Source organism: Nerophis ophidion, linkage group LG18 (genome assembly GCF_033978795.1).
Source record: "Nerophis ophidion isolate RoL-2023_Sa linkage group LG18, RoL_Noph_v1.0, whole genome shotgun sequence".
NCBI lineage: Eukaryota > Metazoa > Chordata > Actinopteri > Syngnathiformes > Syngnathidae > Nerophis > Nerophis ophidion.
The window spans coordinates 25,652,095-25,671,659 of NC_084628.1; the positions used below are offsets into that span (position 1 = coordinate 25,652,095).

At 38.2% G+C, this 19,565-nt stretch overlaps 1 protein-coding gene across 1 annotated transcript in view; it reads right to left on the reverse strand.

The window, feature by feature from the left end:
• The window catches only part of cdon (cell adhesion associated, oncogene regulated), a 71,161-nt gene extending 70,412 nt beyond the window's left edge, over positions 1-749 (reverse strand). The window contains exon 1 of the mRNA XM_061877852.1: positions 289-749. The gene's annotated coding sequence lies outside the window, so the exon portion shown is untranslated. The remainder of the gene's footprint in view (positions 1-288) is intronic.
• Positions 750-19,565: the final 18,816 nt, after the last annotated feature.

Here is a 19,565-nt window from a genome sequence, read left to right on the forward strand (position 1 = left end):
GGCCTCAGTGAACCGTCCTCGGCTACCTCAGCTACCATTCTCCGGTAGCTTCCCCGACCTCTTTCTGAACTCCTCCCCGGGCTCAGCGAGCATTCTTCGGCTACTCCGCGAGCATTCACACGGGCCCTCTAAACAAACTTTCCCCGGCTATGAGTGAACCTCAGCAAACATTCACCGGTTCTAAGTCGAGCCTTTTTCTCCCCTCCTTCGAACTTCCCCCGGCCGCTAGCCGAGCCCAGCAGCCCGGCAGAGACTTCCACATGCCCCCGGAGAGACCGCCTTCCTTACCTCTGGTCCAGGAGCGCTGGTTGCCGGGGACCGGATCAGCAACAAAACGCATTCTCCCGGTGGAAAATCCAAACGAAGCCCTCCATTCCACGGGAGGAAACCACCGCACCAGGACCGTGGAGCCTCTTCGCCTCCCCGCGGAAGACTCGCAGGCTTCGGGGCCAAAGTGCGACTATCTCCGTGCGGTCAGTTCCAAGCCGGAGGTAAGCTGCTATAACGGCGGTGAAGCAACTTCACAGGTGTGGAGGTTTTTTCCCTTTTTTGTAGTTGTTTTCCCCTCCGAAAAAAATCCCGCTGTGTTGCTTGCACAAGCGCGCTGTCAGGAGCCGTGGAGGGGAAGTGGTCTTCGGCTGCAACACTCGCACCTCTGCAGCCTGGATGGACTTGCTGTGCGGATCATGGCAGCGGCGTCCTGGCTGGAATGTTGTAGCCCCGCATGGTGCTCCCACTGGAGGGAGGAGGGAGGAGGAGGAGGAGGAGGAGGAGGAGGAGGAGGAGGAGGAGGGGGGGCTGGAAGAGAGAGAGAGAGGCGAGGAGGGGGGAGTTAGTCCCTGCAAACATTGTGTGCATTATGGAGTAAAATGACTGCAGGCCAAAACTCTACTAACATGTTTTGAACTCACGACCAACGATTCTGAAAAAAAAAAAATATATATATTGAATAAAAAAAAGGGAAGTTAAAAAAACAAAAAACAATTTTAGTCAGTATCAATTATGAAAACAATTTTCTGCAAATAAAAAGTAAAAGTTAAAAAAAAACAAAAAACTGTTTTCTCCAAATAAGGATCAAGTACATCCACCAATTTTCTACTGCTTGTCCCTTTCGAGTCATATAAGAACTATTTTCTTCAATTAATGAAACGATTCACACACTTGCGCTCAGAGAACCTGTGATTGGCACTCAGCAATAACAGGTGATGATTCAGGGTCGTCAGAGCTACTGTTATTTGCGCATGGCGCCGTCCGCCCAAAATAACAAAGAAGAAGAAGAAGCAGGGTAGGGAATAAAATGGCGGACAGAAGACACATGTAGGTTAGCTGTAAGTACCACTACGTTTTTACGTACTGGTATAGCTCGGTGGTAGAGCAGCCGTGGCAGCAACTTGACGGTTGCAGGTTCAATCCCCGCTTCTGCCATCCTAGTCACTGCCGTTGTGTCATTGGGCAAGACACTTTACCCACCTGCTCCCAGTGCCACCCACACTGGTTTAAAACTTTAGATAGTGGGTTTCACTATGTAAAGCACTTTGAGTCAATAGAGAAAAGCACTATATAAATATAATTCACTTCACACTTTACTACGTTTTTAACTCACGCCTAACAATTCTTAAGTAAAAAAAAAAACAATTGGGAAGTAAAAATGAATAGAAATAATTATTGAATTAAAAGTACAAGTATCAAGTATAAAAACAATTTTTGGAAAGTAAAAAATGATTTTGAAAGTACAATTTTTTTCATCAATCAAAAAACAATAGGCAAATTAAAAAAACAAGTCCCTCCATCTATTTTCTACTGCTTGTCCCTCACGGGTTATATAAAACAATTTTCTCAATTAAAGAAACAATTAGCCAAAAAATACATTAAAAAAAATACAGTAATACCTTATCCTGCCCAATCCAAACACTTGCGCTAAAAGAACCTGTGATTGGCACTCTGCAACAACAGGTGGTGGTGCTGAGTCGATTCAAGGTCGTCAGAGCTACTGTTATTTGCGCATGGTGCCGTCCGCCCAAACTAACAAAGAAGAAGAAGGAGGGTGGGGAGGAAAATGGCTGACAGAAGAGACCAGTAAGTTAGCTGTAAGTACCTATAAGTTTTCCCTCTCTTCTTTCCGTTATTTTACTCCCTGCTTCTTCTTTTTTGTTATTTTGGGCGGACGGCGCCATGCGAAAATAACAGTAGCTCTGACAAGCTCTTTTTTTACTTGTGGATCTTTTTTTTTACCGCAGAAAACTATTAAGTTTGTTTACTTGCAAATCAAATTTCTAGCGGAGTAATATAGATGGGTGTATCCATCCATTTTCTACCGCTTTTCCATATATATATATATATATATATATATATATATATATATATATATATATATATATATATTAGGGCTGGGCGACATGGCTTTTATTTTAATATCTCGATATTTTTAGGCCATATCGCTATACAAGATATATATCTTGATATTTTGCCTTAGCCTTAAATGAACACTTGATGCATATAATCACAGCAGTATGATGATTCTATGTGTCTACTATAAAACATTCTTCTTCATACTGCATTAATATATGCTCATTTTAAACTTTCATGCAGAGAAAGAAATCACAACTAAGTCAATTGACCAAAAGTGTATTTATTAAACAGTTATTAAGCAGTGGCACAAACATCCATGTCGTTTCCAAAACAGAAAGTGCAAGATTGTCAGGGATATTTTTAAGTCTCAAATAAAAATTAGCTGCATAATAGGAAATCAAATAGTATTCCTCCTTCGCTATGTGTTAGGTTACTACGGATGTTTTTAAATTCTGTTGTTTACTATTTTTTTCCTACGGTGTTGATCTGGAAATGTTTGCTTCGGCATTTTGATGGTGTGCGCGTGTGGCACCAAATGGAGATGTTGACATGCAAAGTTTCAAACACTTCATTCTCTAGCAGGTGACTTTTCAAATGATGCTACATATTAGCAGTGATGCTACTTTGTATAGCAACGCACCAGCACCACACTTGACGAATAAAGGTTGTCTATTAGACATATTCCCGCTTGAAGCCGAACTACCGCCAGACGATGGACTCCCTGCTGTTTTTCTTGGGAATTAATTATTCCTTCATTTGCACCTTCTTTCTCTCGTATTACCACTCGCACGGCTCTGCTAGCATCACAGCTAACGTTACCCATGCTGCTACCTCTCTGCTAGGCAAGGGTGTATACGTATGTGACGTACGACGTGACAGAATGTGACGTATGTAAGAAGGTGTGCTTGTCTGTGAGAAGGAGAGACAGGAAAGAGCGAGGAGAGCCTGTCATGTAATGCCCGCAGTCAAAAGCAACTGCGTGAGAACGTATACTCGAATATCACGATATAGTCATTTTCTATATCGCACAGAGACAAACCCGCGATACATTGTGTATATCGATATATCGCCCAGCCCTAAAAAAAAATGCATAAATATACATATATACACATGCATACATATATAAATATACATATATACATATAGATAGATAGATAGATAGATAGATAGATAGATAGATAGATAGATAGATAGATAGATAGATAGATAGATAGATAGATAGATAGATAGATAGATAGATAGATAGATAGATAGATGGATAGATAGATGGATGGATAGTACTTTATTGATTCCTTCAGGAGAGTTCCTTCAGGAAAATTAAATTCCAGCAGCAGTGTACAGAGTTGAGATCAATTTAAAAAGTAAATAATGGGGGTTTAAATGGAAACAAAATAGACAAATATTACAATAAGAATACAAATAAAAAGCAACAATTGGGATAAAAATATAACAGTAAAATAAGAATATAACAAGAGAAACTAGGCAGTAGTGACCATGTTATGAAAAATTATTGTACTGTTAATGTTTTGCATCCCCTGTCATCCTAGTACCCCCCGGACCCCGCCCCAGAGAGAAGTTGTACAGTCTAATGGCGTGTCGGACAAAGGAGTTTTTGAGTCTATAAGTCCTGCACTTGGGATGAAGCAGTCTAGACCTGAACAGGCTCCTCTGGCTACTGATAACGCTATGCAGAGGGTGACTGGCATCATCCAGGATGCTCACTAGTTTGTCAACAGTCCTCTTCTCTGCCACCGTCACCAGTGAGTCCAGTTTCATTCCGATTGTAGAACCGGACCGCCTGATCAATTTCTCCAGTCTGAAGATGTCCTTCTTAGATGTACTGCCCCACCCAGCACACTACCATGTAGAACAGAACACTGGCAACCACAGACTGGTAGTACATCCACAGGAGTTTTCTACAAATGTTGAAGGAGTGCAGTCTCCTGAGGAAGTACAGCCTGCTCTGTCCTTTCTTGTACATGTGGTCCGTGTTGACAGTCCAGTCCAGCTTATTGTCCACCCAAACCCCGAAAGTACTTGAATGAGTCCACAGTCTGTACCTCGACTGTATATATATATACATGTGTATATATATATATACATACATACACATATATATATATACACATATGTATATATATATATACATATGTATATATATACATACTGTATATATATATTATATATGTATATATATACATATATATATGTATATACAAGCATATATACATATATAAGTATATATACATATATATATATACAAGTATATGAACATATATATATATGTACATATATACAAGTATATGTACATATATATAAGTATATATATACATATGTATATATATACATATATATTTTACATATAAGTATATATGTATATATATATACATATATATATGTATATACAATCATATATACATATATAAGTATATATACATATATATATAAAAGTATATAAACATATATATATGTACATATATACAAGTATATGTACATATATACAGTATATATATATATACACACATATGTATACATATATATATATATATATACATATATGTATAAACATACATATATACATATATATATATATATATATATGGGGCGGCATAGCTCGGTTGGTAGAGTGGCTGTGCCTGCAACTTGAGGGTTGCAGGTTCGATTCCCGCTTGTGCCATCCTAGTCACTGCCGTTGTGTCCTTGGCAAGACACTTTACCCACCTGCTCCCAGTGCCACCCACACGTGTTTAAATGTAACTTAGATATTGGGTGTCACTATGTAAAGCGCTTTGAGTCACTTGAGAAAAGCGCTATACAAATATAATTCACTTCACTTATATATATATATATATATATATATATATATATATATATATATATACATTCATATATATATATATATATACATTCATATATACATACATACATACATATACATATATATATATAAGCTATCATCCTTTTGGAGAATGCACACCATGGTGATTGTCCTGCACATCATTAATTTCTATTCTAAATATAAAAAATAACAAAACTTGAAAGAAAACATACTTACGTACATTTAAGATAATACCTAAAAAAACAAACAAAGTACATGATTGACTGTAATTTGTTACCTTGAACAATTTGATGATGATAATTATTGTACAAGTAAATACAGTTCAGCTAAAAGGGGAGTTAGTGTGTAAAAGTCAGTAAAAGCACACAAACAAAAACAATAGTGTTCTTGACTAAGCTCATTTTGTGGGCGGGGCATGTTTGGCATTGACTTAGTGTTGATTGGCTTAGGCTTCTTCCTCATCACAAAGGTGGGGGCTGTAGTGTGTGTGTGTGACACACCCTGGTGTTGTTGGCATTGCCGTGAGTCAACAACGCCATCCTCTCTGAGGCGCTCATCACGCCTGGCGGTCGGTGGCGGCCAGCCCACCCTGGAAGTGCAGGTGCAGCCTCACGTCATGTGATCCAGTCCTCCACCGGGCCAAAGACAACAAATGTGTGACAGCAACAAGGAACACAGCGGCAACACCTCCATTTCCACAATGATGTCATCGGCCCGTTACTATGGCAACACAGCGACACAGGATTATGTCCACTTCCAAACAACCGTTGACCGTGTCGGAACGACCAGAGACACTCGAACTTGGTTTTGAAAGACATTCACATCTAGGTTTGGGTTTAAACTTAGGTCAAGGGTCATTCAGAACCCTACTACAATCTTTAAACATCTGCAAGAATGTGCGCAAGAAAGCTATTGATTTTGAATCTGGTGTTTTACAGGGTGGTTGGACTACCTGAGGTCAGAGGTCAAGGTTAAAACACCTATTCTCCTGTCACTGCTCCATGACCTTGACCTGTATCAAAGCAAGACACCTATTGATTTTGACAGACATCCATCAGAATAGAAACAGACTGGTTTATATACACAGAACTGTATGAGGTCAGAAGTCATAGTTCAACATTTAACCGTCGATTTAAAATGGTGAATTTTTATCTCATTCTGATCCATCCATCCATCCATCCATTTTCTACCGCTTATTCCCTTTCGGGGTCGCGGGGGGCGCTGGCGCCTATCTCAGCTACAATCGGGCGGAAGGCAGGGTACACCCTGGACAAGTCGCCACCTCATCGCAGGGCCAACACAGATAGACAGACAACCTTCACACTCACATTCACACACTAGGGCCAATTTAGTGTTGCCAATCAACCTATCCCCAGGTGCATGTCTTTGGAAATGGGAGGAAGCCGGAGTACCCGGAGGGAACCCACGCATTCACGGTGAGAACATGCAAACTCCACACAGAAAGATCCCGAGCCTGGATTTGAACCCAGGACTGCAGGAACTTCGTATTGTGAGGGAGACGCACTAACCCCTCTTCCACCGTGAAGCCCATTTTGATATTTCATTTCATAATCATGATTTTTTTTTTAACTCACATTTCGATCTTTTATCTTGTTTTTAGATGTTTTATCTCATATTTTCCACTTTCTAGCTCATGATCATGATTGCATGTAATGATTTTGACTTTTACCTCATAATTGCAACTTTTTTAATCAAATATATATGGACTTTTTTTTTAACTTTTTATCTCATAATTAGGATATTTTATCTCATATTTTTTACATTTTATCTCATAGTTTCAACTTCTCTATCATAACTCTGGCTTTCTTTTGTAATTTCGACATTTTATTAAATATTTATGACTTCATATGTAATTATTTTGACTTTTCATCTCATACTTTTAACTTTTTTATTATAATCTCGACTTTATTTTGTAATTTCGACATTTTATCAAGTATTTGACTTCATATGTAATTATTTTGAGTTTCTATCTCATATTTTTTTACTTTTATCTCATATATTTACATTTTTATCTCATGATCATTATTTTATGTCATGATTTTTACTTTTACTTCATATTTGCCACTTTTTATGAATAATTTATGTCTTTATATGTAAGTATTTTGACTTTTTATCTCATATTGTTGATTTTTTATGTCATATTTTTGACTTTTTTATCTCACACTTTTGAGTTTTTTAATCATAATTTCGACTGTTTATTTTGTTATTTTGAACATTTTATTAAATATTTATGACTTTAAATGTATTTATTTGCAGTTTTTATATCATCATTTTGTCTTTTTATTTTGTCATTTCGAAATTTTATCTCATGGGCATGATTTTATTTGCCTATCTCATAATTTTGACGCAAAATCTCATAATTTTGACGCTAAATCTCATTATTTTGACTTTTTGTCTCTTAATGTTGACTTTTTACAAGATCATTTCGTATTTTTATCTCATAATTATGATTATTTTATGTCATATTGACAATTTTTTTTACCTCATAATGTGGACTTTTTAAAATGGTAAATGGGTTAAACTTGTATAGCGCTTTTCTACTTTCAAGGGACTCAAAGCGCTTTGACACTATTTCCAGATTCACCCATTCACACACACATTCACACACTGATGGCAGGAGCAGCCATGCGAGGCCCTAACCACGACCCATCAGGAGCAAGGGTGAAGTGTCTTGATCAAGGACACAACAGACGTTACGAGGTAGGTAGAAGGTGGGGTATTGAACAGGGAACCCTCAGGTCGCTGGCACGGCCACTCTCCCAACCTCGCCACACCGTCCCCAAATGTTTAGGACTTTTTATCTAATGATTCTCCTGTCACTGCTCCATGACCTTGACCTTGACCAAAGCAAGACACCTATTGACTTTGACGGACATCCATCAGAATGGAAACAGACTGGTTTATATACACATATTTGTATGAGGCCAGAGGTCATAGTTCAACCTTTATTGTGCGTGGATTTAAAACGGTGAATTTTAATCTCATCATTTTGACATTTAATTTCATGATCATGATTTTTTTAACTCACAATTTTGACCTTTTATCTAATTTTTTTAACTTTTTGTCTCATATTTTAGACTTTTTATCTCATGATCATGATTTTATGTCATGATTTTGACTTTTTACTTCATAATTGTGACTTTTTATCGAAAATGTATGACTTTGTGTGTAATTATTTTGACTTATTATCTCTTATTGTCGACTTTTAATTTTTTTAATTTTGACATATCAAATATTTATGAATTTAAATGTAATTATTGACTTTTTATGTCATATTTTTGCCGATTTATCTCATACTTTCGATTATTTTAAATCATAATTTTGACTTTTTATTTTGTAATTTTAACATTTTATCAAATATTTATGACTTTAGATGCACATATTTAGACTTTTTAATCTCTTAATTTTTATTTTATAATTTCGACAATTCTATCTCATAAGCATGATTTTAGAATGTTTTTTCTATCTCAAAATTTCGACACTAAATCTCATTGTTTTGACCTTTTATCTCTTAATGTTGATTTTTTATCTGATCTTTTATAATTATGATAATTTTATGTCATGATATTGAGTATTTTTTACCTCGTAATGTAAACTTTTTGAAACCAAATATTTATGACTTTTATCAAAAGATTGTCTTTTCACTGCTCTATGACCTTGACCTGTATCAATGCAAGACACCTATTGATTTTGAGAGACATCCACATCAGGGTTGGTCTTCAAGCGTAGGTCAAATATTAAGGGTCAAACCAGTCTGTTACTTTCCAGAACTGTAGTACCATATGCAAGAAGTCAGTTGATACAAGAAGCCTATTGATTTTAAATGACGTTCGTTGTGTCCTTGAGCAAGACACTCCACCCTTGCTCCTGATGTGTCCTGGTTAGCGCCTTGCATGGCAGCTCCCACCATCAGTCTGTGAATGTGTGTGTGAATGGGTGAATGTGGAAATAAGGTCAAAGCGCTTTGGGTCCTTAAAAAGGCAGAAAAGCGCCATAAAGACCCATTTACCATTTAAATGATAAAGCTGCAAAACATGTTTCAAATACCTGAGGTCAAAGTTCAAGGTTCAAACCAGTACATGTTACTGTTTCAATGCTCTATTGATCTTGTCTGGTATATATTTTCTAGTGATTGTCTTGTATTAAAGCAAGACATCTGTTGATTTTTGAATGGTGATGCTATACAACAGGCGTGTCCAAAGTGCGGCCATTTGCGGCCTGCAGAACATTCTAAAAATATTATTAAAAAAAAAAAACATTTAGTAAAAAGTGGAATAAAAGAGCAAACAGGTGAAATGTAACGAGAAAAATGTTGCAAAGTTGACACTACTACCACAAAACTGCCGTGCAAGCTGTTTTTACTTTAAAACTGTCATTACTCAAACTATAATATAAACGTATAATTAAGAAATGGATCTGAAGTTGATATAAAGATTTAAGTGTTTAAAGTAAACATGATACATATTGATATATGACTTCTTTTTAACACTTTACTGAGTGGGGAACTTTTGGATCCCCAAGACCTTTCGTCTAATTTTCTGTAAAAAAAATTGTTCAAAAAATAATAATTAATCAAAGGCAAGTTATTACGAAATATTTACCTATTTAAGGCTCCAATTACCTCACATCAAATATTACATTTAGAAAATGTTTAGAGGAATATATTGAATATTTTGTTTCTTTTTTACTGGGAAATACAGTAAAACAAAACAAACAACTTTATGACAACAGATAGATTTGAAGTCGATTTATAAATATTTAAGTGTTGAAAGTAAAACAATATTAATATTTGTCCGATTTTTAACACTTTAATGACTTGAGATCCTTTCGGGTCCCTGGGACCTTTAGTGTGATTTTCTTTACAATGTTAATTGTTAAAAAACTAACAATGAATCAAAAGCAATGTTATTATGAAATATTTATATATTTAAAACTCCAATTACCACACATCAAATATTGTATTAAGGAAAATGCATATTTTGTGTTCTTTCCATTAAAAACATGGTTTTCTTTGGGGTAAAAGGGCATTCAGTAAAACAAACAAAACATACTTTATGGAAACTGATACATCTGTTGTTGATCTAAAAATATTTAAGTGTTAAAAGTAAAAAAATATAAATTTGACTGATTCTTAACACTAATGACTGAGACCCTTTTAGGTCCCCAGGATCTTAACTGTGATTTTCTTTAAAACAGTCAATGTTGAAAAAGTAATAATGAATCAAAGGCAATGTTATTATTTAAATATATTTAATGCTCTATTTGAGGCCTATTTAAGGCTCCAATTACCTCACATCAAATATTACATTTAGAAAATGTTTAGAGGAATATATTGAATATTTTGTTTATTTTCTACTATACAAGGAAATACGGTTAAACAAAACAAAAAACTTTATGGCAACAGATAGATTTGAAGTTGATATATAAATATTTAAGTGTTGAAAGTAAAACAATATTAATATTTGTCAGATTTTTAACACTTTAATGACTTAAGACCCTTTTGGGTCCCTGGGACCTTTGGTGTGATTTTCTTTAAAATGTTGTTTAAAAAATAATAATGAATCAAAAGCAATGTTATTATGAAATATTTATATATTTAAGACTCTAATTACCACACATCAAATATTGTATTCAGAAAAATGCATATTTTCTGTTCTTTCCATTAAAAAACATGGTTTTCTTTGGGGTAAAAGGGCATTCAGTAAAACAAACAAAACATACTTTATGGAAACTGATACATCTGTTGTTGATCTAAAACTATTTAAGTGTTAAAAGTAAAAAAATATATATTTTACTGATTTTTAACACTAATGACTGAGACCCTTTTGGGTCCCCAGGATCTTAACTGTGATTTTCTTTAAAACAGTCAGTGTTGAAAAAATAATAATGAAGCAAAGGCAATGTTATTATTTAAATATATTTAATGCTCAATTTAAGGCCTATTTAAGGCTCCAATTACCTCACATCAAATATTACATTTAGAAAATGTTTAAAGGAAAATATTGCATATTGTGGGGGTTTTCTATCAAACAGGGAAAAAAGGCAAACAGTAAAACAAAAAAACAAAAAAACTTTATGGCAACGGCTAGATCTGATGTTGATCTATAGATAATTAAGCGTTGAAAGTTAAAATAAAAAAAAAAGACTGATTTTTAGCACTTTTAATGACAGACACCCTTTTGGTCCCTGGGACCTTTAGTGTGATTTTCTATAAAATGGTAATTGTTTAAAAAATAATAATGCAATAAAGCAATGTTATTATTAAATATTTATATATTTAAGACTCCAATTACCTTACATCCAATATTCCATTTAGATCAAATGTTCAGAGGAAAATATAGTGTATTTTGTGTATATTTTTCCCATTAAAAAAAAAGTTTGCTTTGGACAAAAGAAAAATAAAACTTTGTCAACAGATAGTTCTGAAGTTGATTTATATATATTTAAGTGTTGAAAGTTAAATAATATTTGACTGAATTTTAACACTTTAATGATTGAGACCCTTTTGAACTTTAACGTTCACCAAACTGAGAGGAGTCCTAATGGTTACAGTAAATATTGTATTAGGTTTGAAAATGAAAAATATCAAAATACCCCCCGCATGCGTTGCATTTTTCAGGGTGTGGCCCTCAGTGTCCATGGGGTCATAGTTCACTTAGGTACGGCCTTGCAGTCTCACGAAGGTGAATTTCGCGTCCGCCTTGTTTGCATTGGGGCTGTTGAAGGAAGGTTCCGGTAGAACTGAACGGCCATTATCAGCTAGTTTGTGAAGCCCGGCAAGGAGGGGGGTTTATGACAGCCTCATCTTTTCTCACTGATCATAGCTGCCCCCCTACCTCTGACGGTGAGGAGCTGGTGGGAGATGGCGGAGTGTGTGTGTGTGTGGGGGGGGAGGTGATTGGACACAGTCGCATGTGAAAGGCCAGAGAGTCCACGGGGAGCGCTCTCCGCACACAAAGGGGCCGGGGAGGGGCCAGGCGCCAATGCAAGAGGGGCCACGCTGGGAACCAAAGCTGACAGTCGTCCCCCTCCAAACGCGGTCTTTCCTCGCGTACATGTGCAGGGCCGCAGAGGTGGACTTTGACCCACATTGTCCACTGATGCTTTGATGCCGCCTTCAAAAAGGTGGGAAATATCAACACTCGGCGCTGACGAGGGCCCATCAAGCCATATTTGGAACCTAGTCGACAAACAAAAATGGTCGACGACAGTGCTTCGATATTTTCGGGAAACAATTCGATTCAGAATCGATTCTCGATTCAAAGCAATTCTCAAAATATTATTGTTGTCAGTATATCACATGTCACCAGCAAAGGTGGAACAACTGGACTCGTATTTTGTTAACCATGTCAACATTTTTGGCCCCATTTGGGGTTCATTGCCCAATTTGAAATCGCCATGTAAAATCGCTAATGCTAATCTTTAGCATGTCTATGGCAGAGCCAATGTAAATTAGCATCAAGCTAGAAAATTTGGAAATGTGGAACCTTTAAAGCTGTGAATCTTTGGGCAGCACTTGATTCGATTTGATTCTTTGGGGGAATGATTTGATTCAGAATTTATTCTCGATTCAAAGCGATTCTCAAAATTTTTATTGTTATAAATATATCACGTCACCAGCAAAGGTTGAACAAGGCAACTGGACTCGTATTTAGTTAATCATGTCAACGTTTTTGGCCTCATTTGGGGTTCATTGCCCAATTTGAAATCGCAAAGTAAAATTGCTAATGCTAATATTTAACATTTTTATGGCAAAGCCAATTTAAATTAGCATCAAGCAGAATGTTTTGAAATTTGGAACCTTTAAAGCTGTGAATATTGGGGCAGCACATGAACCGATTTGATTCTTTGGAAAAATGATTTGATTCAGAATTGATTCTCGATTCACAGCGATTCTCAAAATTGTTATTGTTATCAGTATATCAAATGTCACCAGCAATCGTTGAACAAGGCCACTGGACTTGTATTTTGTTAACCATGTCAACATTTTCGCCTCCTTTGGGGTTCATTGCCTAATTTGAAGGTGTTGAAATTGCCATGTAAAATCGCTAATGCTAATCTTTAGCATGTCTATGGCAGAGCCAATGTAAATTAGCATCAAGCTAGAAAATTTGGAAATGTGGAACCTTTAAAGCTGTGAATCTTTGGGCAGCACTTGATTCGATTTGATTCTTTGGGGGAATGATTTGATTCAGAATTTATTCTCGATTCAAAGCGATTCTCAAAATTTTTATTGTTATCAATATATCACGTCACCAGCAAAGGTTGAACAAGGCAACTGGACTCGTATTTAGTTAATCATGTCAACGTTTTTGGCCTCATTTGGGGTTCATTGCCCAATTTGAAATCGCAAAGTAAAATTGCTAATGCTAATATTTAGCATTTTTATGGCAAAGCCAATTTAAATTAGCATCAAGCAGAATGTTTTGAAATTTGGAACCTTTAAAGCTGTGAATATTGGGGCAGCACATGAACCGATTTGATTCTTTGGAAAAATGATTTGATTCAGAATTGATTCTCGATTCACAGCGATTCTCAAAATTGTTATTGTTATCAGTATATCAAATGTCACCAGCAATCGTTGAACAAGGCCACTGGACTTGTATTTTGTTAACCATGTCAACATTTTGGCCTCCTTTGGGGTTCATTGCCTAATTTGAAGGTGTTGAAATTGCCATGTAAAATCGCTAATGCTAATCTTTAGCATTTCTATGGCAAATCCAATGTAAATTTGCGTTAAGATAGCATATTTTCAAATGGGGAGCCTAACTAGGGATATGAATCTTTGAGCAGCACTTGATTTGATTCAGAAACGCGTCTCGATTCAAAACGATTCTTCAAATATTATTGTTATCAGTATATCACGTCTTTAGCAAAGGCTGAACAAGGAAACTGGACTCGTATTTTGTTATATCAACATTTTTGGCCTCATTTGGGGTTCATTGCCCAATTTGAAGGTGTTGAAATCGCCATGTAAAATCGCTAATGCTAATCTATAGCATGTCTATGGCAAATCAAATGTAAATTAGCATCAAGCTCACACATTTTGATGTATGGAGCCTTTAGGCTGTGAATCTTTGGGCAGTACATGATTCGATTTGATTATTTGGGGAAACGATTCGATTCAGAAATGATTCTCGATTCACAGAAATTCTCAAAATATTATTGTTGTCAGTAAATCACATGTCACCAGCAAGGGTTGAACAACTGGATTCATATTTTGTTAACCAAGTCAACATTTTTGGCCCCATTTGGGGTTCATTCCCCAATTTGAAATCGCCATGTAAAATCACTAATGCTAATCTTTAGCATGTCTATGGCAAAGCCAACTTAAATTAACCTCAAGCTAGCACCTTTTGAAATGTGGGGCCTTATTAAGGATGTGAATCTTTGGCCAGCACATGATTCGATTCAATTAGATTCTTTGGGGAAATGATTTGATTCAGAATTGATTCTCAATTCAAAGCGATTCTCAAAATTGTTATTGTTATCAGTATATCACGTCACCAGCAAAAGTGAACAAGGCAACTGGACTCGTATTTTGTTAATCATGTCAACATTTTTGGCCTCATTTTGGGTTCATTGCCCAATTCGAAGGCGTTGATATCGCCATATCAAATCGCTAATGCTAATCTTTAGCATGTCTATGGCAAATCCAATGTAAATTAGAATCAAGATATGATATTTTGAAATGGGGAGACTTACTAGCAATGTAAATTTTTGGGCAGCACATGATTCGATTTGATTCTTTGGGGAAACGATTCAATTCAGAAACAAGTCTCGATTCAAAACAATTCTTAAAACATCATTGTTATCCGTATATCACATGTCACCAGCAAAGGCTGAAAAAAGGCAAATGGACTCGTATTTTGTTAACTATGTCAACATTTTTGGCCTCACTTGGGGTTCATTGCCCAATTTGAAGGTGTCGAAATTACCATGTAAAATCGCTAATGCTAATCTTTTGCATGTCTATGGCAAATCCAATGTAAATTAGCACCAAGCTAGCACATTTTGAAATGTGGAGGCTTACCAGGGATGTGAATCTTTTGGCAGCACATGATTCGATTCGATTCTTTGGGTGAAATTAGTAGATTCAGAAACAAGTCTCGATTAAAAAAAGATTCTTGAAATATTATTTTTATCAGTATATCACATGTCACCAGCAAGGCTTAACAAGGAAACTGGACTCGTATTTTGTTAACCATGTCAACATTTTTGGCCTCATTTGGGGTTTATTGCCCAATTTTAAGGTGTTAAAATTGCTGTGTAAAACCGTTAATGCTAATCTTTAGCATGTCTATGGCAAATCCAATGTAAATTAGCATCACGCTCACACATTTTGATGTATGGAACCTTTAAGGCTGTGAATCTTTAGGCAGTACATGATTCAATTTGATTATTTGGGGAAACAATTCGATTCAGAATTGATTCTCAATTCAAAGCGATTCTCAAAATATTGTGATCAGTATATCATATGTCACCAGCAAATGTTGAACAGGGTAACTGGACTCGTATTTTGTCAACCATGTCAACATTTGTGGCCCCATTTGGGGTTCATTTCCCAATTTGGAGCTGTTTAAATCACCATGTAAAATCGCTAATGCTAATATTTAGCATATCTAAGGCAAATCCAATGTAAGTTAGCATCAAGCTAGCACATTTTGAAAAGTGGAGGATTACAAGGGCTGTGAATATTTGGGCAGCAAATGATTCGATTCGATTCAATTCGATGACTCAGCAACTTTCACAGCAAACCTGACATGTGACAGTTTGATGTCACATATGATCTGATTTAAAGTTGAAGAGAAAACTTGAGAGTTTGATTTTTTCGTTCAATCCAGGAGGAGACTGAGGGCAGCAGGAAAAAAAGGAGACAAAGAGTAGACTGTGGCAACACTGCAGACATGACTGTGTGTGTGATTGCAGACGTGGACTGATGTTGCTGCAGCCTGATCACGATGAAGATCAGGAGCTTTCAATGACTGACAAAAAATGTTTACCAGCTGCCAGGCGGCACTTGCCTGCTGTTGACTGTGACAGCAAGGACCTGGATGGAGGACTTGTGGGGAAGGGGCATGTAGGACTCTGCAGTGTTTTTTTTAAAAACTTGAAGATAACAGGGGCCCCAACGTAGCACCACTTTAGCATCACCTTAGCACCGCCTTAAACGTCACCTTAGCACTGCCTTTAACGTCACCTTAGCACCGCCTTAGCACCACCTTAGCATCACCTTAGCACTGTCGTAGCACCACCATAGTGTCACCCTAGCGCCACCTTAGTATCACTTTAGCACTTCCCTAGCACTGCTAAGGTGCATCACCTTACCTGCACCTTAGCGTCACGTTAGCGCCACCGTAGCATTACCCTACCTTCTCTTTAGCGTCACCTTACCTCCACGTTAGCACGACTTTACCTCCATTTTAACTTCACCTTAGCACCACGTTACCTCCACATTAACATCACCTTAGCACCACTTTAGCATCACCCAAGCACCGCCTTATCACCACTTTAGCGTCACCATAGCACTGCCCTAGCACCAATATAGCGTCACCCTAGCGCCATCATAGCATCACCTTAGCACCAACTTAGCACCACCTTAGCACCACCTTAGCGTCACCTTAGCACTGCCATGGCACCACCATAGCGTCACCCTAGCGCCACCTTAGTATCACCTTAGCACCACCTTAGCGTCACATTAGCACTGCCTTAGAACCGCCTTAGTGTCACCTTAGCATCACCTTACCTGCACCTTAGCGTCACTTTGGAGTCACCTTAGCGCCACCTTAGCACCACATTACCATCACCTTATCGTCACCTTAGCGTCACCTTAGCACCACCTTACCTCCACATAAACATAGGTTTAGCGCCACCTTAGCACCACATTAACATCACCTTAGCGTCACCTTGGCGTCACCTTGGCGTCACCTTAGCACTGCCATGGCACCACCATAGCGTCACCCTAGCGCCACCTTAGTATCACCTTGGCACCACCTTAGCGTCACATTAGCACTGCCTTAGAACCACCTTAGTGTCACCTTAGCATCACCTTACCTGCACCTTAGCGTCACCTTAGCGCCACCTTAGCACCACATTACCATCACCTTATCGTCACCTTAGCGTCACCTTAGCACCACCTTACCTCCACATAAACATAGGTTTAGCGCCACCTTAGCACCACATTACCATCACCTTATCGTCACCTTAGCGTCACCTTAGCGTCACCTTAGCGTCACCTTAGCGTCACCTTAGCGTCACCTTACCTCCACATAAACATAAGTTTAGCGCCACCTTAGCACCACATTACCATCACCTTATCGTCACCTTAGCGTCACCTTAGCACCACCTTACCTCCACATAAACATAAGTTTAGCGTCACCTTGGCACCACATTAACATCACCTTAGCGTCACCTTAGCATCACCTTACCTCCACATTAGCATCACCTTAGTGTCACCTTAGCATCACCTTACTTCCACCTTAGCACCACCTTACCTCCACATTAACATCACTTTAGCGTCACCTTGGCACCACATTAACATCACCTTAGCGTCACCTTACCTCCACATTGACATCACCTTAGCGTCACCTTACCTTCACCTTGGCGTCACCTTAGCACCACCTTACCTCCACATAAGCATCACTTTAGCGTCACCTTACCTTCACCTTGGCGTAACCTTAGCACCATTTTACCTCCACATAAACATCACTTTAGCGTCACCTTGGCACCACATTAACATCACCTTAGTGTACACTTACCTCCACCTTAGCGTCACCTTAGCACCACCTTACCTCCACATTAACACCACCTTAGTGTACACTTACCTCCACCTTAGCGTCACCTTAGCACCACCTTACCTCCACATTAACATCACCTTAGTGTACACTTACCTCCACCTTAGCGTCACCTTAGCACCACCTTACCTCCACATTAACATCACCTTAGTGTACACTTACCTCCACCTTAGCGTCACCTTAGCACCACCTTACCTCCACATTAACATCACCTTAGTATACACTTACCTCAACCTTAGCGTCACCTTAGCACCACCTTACCTCCACATTAACATCACCTTCGCGTACACTTACCTCCCCCTTAGCGTCACCTTAGCACCACCTTATCTCCACATTAACATCACTTTAGCGTCACCTTCGCACCACATTAACATCACCTTAGCGTCACCTTAGTACCACCTTACCTCCACATTGACATCACCTTAGCGTACACTTACCTCCACCTTAGCATCACCTTAGCACCACCTTACCTCCACATTAACATCACCTTAGCGTACACTTACCTCCACCTTAGCACCACCTTACCTCCACATTAACATCACCTTAACGTCACCTTACCTCCACATTGACATCACCTTAGCGTACACTTACCTCCAACTTAGCGTCACTTTGGCACCACCTTACCTCCACATTAACATCACCTTAACGTCACCTTACCTCCACCTTAGCGTCATCTTATCACCACCTTACCTCCACATTAACATCACCTTAGCGTCACCTTACCTCCACCTTAGCGTCACCTTAGCACCGCCTTACCTCCACATAAACATAACTTTAGTGTCACCTTGGCACCACATTAACATCACCTTAGCGTCACCTCAGCATCACCTTATCTCCACATTAACATCACCTTAGCGTCACCTTACCTCCACCTTAGCGTCACCTTAGCACCACCTTACCTCCACATAAACATAACTTTAGCGTCACCTTGGCACCACATTAACATCACCTTAGCATCACCTCAGCATCACCTTACCTCCACATTAGCATCACCTTAGTGTCACCTTAGCAGCACCTTACTTCCACCCCAGCGTCACCTTAGCACCACCTTACCTCAAAATTAACATCACTTTAGCGTCACCTTGGCACCACATTAACATCACCTTAGCGTCAACTCAGCATCAACTTACCTCCACATTAGCATCACCTTAGCGTCACCTTACCTCCACCTTAGCGTCACCTTAGCACCACCTTACCTCCACATTAACATCACCTTAGCGTCACCTTATCTCCACATTAACACCACCTTTGCGTACACTTACATCCACCTTCGCACCACCTTACCTCCACATTAACATCACCTTTGCGTCACCTTACCTCCACCTTAGCGTCCCCTTAGCACCACTTTACCTCCACATAAACATAACTTTAGCGTCACCTTGGCACCACACTAACATCACCTCAGCATCACCTTACCTCCACATTAGCATCACCTTAGTGTCACCTTAGCCAGCACCTTACTTCCACCTTAGCACCACCTTAGCTCCACATTAACATCAACTTTATAAATGTTTATCCATTTATAAACACTAAAATGATTTGAATGCAGATATGTTTTAAAA